At 47.4% G+C, this 3,095-nt stretch overlaps 1 pseudogene; it reads right to left on the bottom strand.

Annotated features, from left to right (window-relative positions):
• Positions 1-579: 579 nt before the first annotated feature.
• Positions 580-656, bottom strand: LOC119467277 (annotated as a pseudogene).
• Between the last annotated feature and the right edge of the window lie 2,439 nt (positions 657-3,095).

Raw genomic sequence — 3,095 nt, 5'->3', positions numbered from 1 at the left:
GTTTCATGTTTCTCCTGAGACTGGTGAAACTTGACTGTGAAGTCAGGCATTTGGGAATATTGCTGTAGAGCCCGGTGCGCCCCTCCCCCCATTCAGCCAGGGCTGTTTGGATGCCCCACTGAGATGCAAGCGAGTCTTTGTCTCTTAATTGCCCTGCATGGCGGGGAGTGAGGTAGGAAGGGAGGGTGTTCTATCCCTTTGTACCCAGCCAGGGCTCTCAAACTGGTCTGGTTAGAGGGATTAAGCTGGAAGGCTCTGGAAGGGTAGAGGAAGCCCTGAGCACCAGCAGAGCTGCTTTGGGTCCCAGGGCACAGAAGGTGACCTTAAGTTCGGGCAAGGCCTTTGTCCCTCCCCTCACTCCCACGTGGACTCCCTCTCAGCTCTGGTCCCAAAGGATCTGTGGTGGGGTGGGTATTCAGGAAGGGGTGCTGTCAGCATGGACAGCGATGCTCTCCTGATGGGCAATCTTCAACAGTGGCGGGGGTGGTGGCAAGGCCCTTCCATGGCTGATTTTGATCACGGATGAGGAAGGCCACCGAGGGACCCAGACAGCTGATTTGGAATTTATTATTGTTTTTTATTTTTCTGTGCTCTACACATTCAGAGAATGTTCTTTAGTAATGTGCTACAGAAACGATTCCTGAAAGTATAGTCTTTGGGGAATTTGGAACCCAGTCCCACGAATACCTGGCTGGCCCACATAATCCTACTTACCTGAAACTGGTGTAAACCCACCCAGCCCCGTATATGTGCCTCTCCTGTTTTCCCAGGCTACGCTGGTGGCTGTTTTTTCATACCACACTTCTCTGCCTGGGCCAGAGCTTAGGAAAGGTGGACATTATTAGGAGAGAATCTTATGAGGTCAAATGGTTTTCCAATGGGTGGCAGTTTTCAGGCAATGAGAAGTTCCGGAAGGAACTAGGTATGGCAAGAGGATGGGAACAAGGGAGTGGTGTGTAGACGACACAGGCTCAGGCAAGAGTGGGTCCTAGAACCCATGTGCATTGGCAACAGGGAGTATGTATGTATGTGTGGGGGCAGAAAGCACAGATAATGGCTTTGAAAAATTTTTCTTTTATAATAACTTTTTTTTCTCCTGGGAAATATAAACTAAGTTTGGTAGGTGCACCCAGACCGTGATTTTTAAGTGTACAATTTCCTGTACATAAATCAACAGCATGTTCAATTGCAATTCAGCAGGGTAGCAGTACCTGTCTGAGAGGTTCACTGAGTTCCCAGCAGGTCTTCAGTCGAGCAGGGAAATCAGCCCTCTCTAACTCACATTAACCTAACTTACAAGAGACTGAGAGACAAACCAGGACCAAGATAACTTATTTTACAAAGGGTATCTGGTAGGATAATTGATCTCAGAAATTTGCAATATTTTGATTAAGGAACTATTTGGGGGTATCTTTTGTCGACAATGATAAACATTGTCCTTTCCTTTTCGTTCTTATTTCTGTGTCAGAGCGGATCATCTATGCTCATTTTGTGCTTTAGAGGAGCACACTCTTAAGGTCCTACACCATCCCCTGCTAATATTCATCCTTACCATGGATCAATCTGCTAGAATGGAGGTCAGCAAACGTCTTCTGTAAAGGGTTAGACAGTAAATATTTTAGGCTTTGTGGGCCCCATGGTCTCTATCACAACTGTTCAACTCCACCGTGGTAGCATGAAAGCCACCATAGGGAATACAGAAACTAATGGGCATGGCTTTGTTACCATAAACTTCATGGACCCTTAAATTTGCATTTTGTATTACTTTCCCTTGTCATAACATTCTTTTGATTTTTTTTCCAACCATTTAAAAATGCAAGCACTACTTTTAGCTGGAAGGCTGTACAAATAAGTGGGAGTAGGATTTGGCCCATGGGGTGTAGTTTGAGAACTAGTCTTTAGGTAGAAGATAGTCTTACTGCATATGGCATTGTGGTACATTTACCAGCTAGAGTTCCAATAGAGTGTGACTGTCCACTGCATATTGACTGACATGGCCTCAAACTTAGAGGTTATATTCTTCTCACCTCCTTGGTGTAGATGAGTGTGTATGCATCAGGGTTTACCCATCATATCCTGAAAGACTCCTGGAGACCAGAAAATCTAGTGCCCTCCTGGTACAGATGGTACCACCAGGGCCTTTGAAATGACTCAGGGCACTTAGACTTAGTTACAAAGGTTGGGGAGTGTTCACAGCCTGGAAAACACAGTAACCTTCTGACCTCACAGTGGCCACTATTTCCTTAGGTGTCACTAGATTGACCAGTTATGTTCCCTGCCCGCTGTCACTGTGTGCAGGCTGTCCAGTTTTCACTCTGTTGGGTTTCGCCAGGATTTGTACCCGGTCTGGCTGTACAGCACACATTCTTAGCCATTCATCAGCTGGGGTTCCTAGTGGTACCCTCCCCCTTTGACATGAGAGTAGACCTGGCTAAGTCCCCAACCTCAAGGAATCTCCTTTTTGCTGCTTTTTCCTCGTTAATTATCAGGTGATACATAAGGCATTGTGAGGAATAAAAATTAAGGGTAAAATGCATGGAATCTTCCACGTGTACAGTGTGTGTTCAATAACTACCAGCTATTTCTGTTAATTCTGCAGCTAGAACGGAATAATATTCCATTCATAGAGTAATTAATGCCCTGAACATGGGAAGACCGACTCCTCATATGCTGTGTTGTTTCTGCAGCCCCGAGATTCAGGGCAATGGATGTAAGCCACAGGGGAGATTTGGGCTCCATCTCAGTGAGAACCCAGCCCCCCACTGTTGCTCAGGAGTTGGTGGGAGCCATTGAGGGGGATGACTATGGCAGCGAGGGCTGGGTTGGGGGCACAGGAAAGCTGCCGAACGGATACCGAGGCAAAGTGGTAGTAGCCGCCCTCTAAGGAGGCTGTGACTCTGGGAAGGTGGTGCCGCATAATGGCAGGGACAGGCTCATGCTGCCACTGCGGAGAGCAGCGGCGCTTCCTCTTTGTCTTCGAGAGGTGGTTGCAGCTGGGGCTCTTCTTGGGAGCGTTCCCATCAACGGCTGCAGCGGGCATTTTGCTAGTCTGAACACTGTTGGAATCTGATTTCTTCGGGTAGGTTTGCGGGGGT

The sequence above is a fragment of the Cebus imitator genome, unplaced genomic scaffold (assembly GCF_001604975.1).
Source record: "Cebus imitator isolate Cc_AM_T3 unplaced genomic scaffold, Cebus_imitator-1.0 Scaffold273, whole genome shotgun sequence".
Taxonomy (NCBI): Eukaryota; Metazoa; Chordata; class Mammalia; order Primates; family Cebidae; genus Cebus; species Cebus imitator.
The sequence above is the reverse complement of the archived record's forward strand: the minus strand, read 5'-3'. Positions and strand labels throughout refer to the sequence as shown.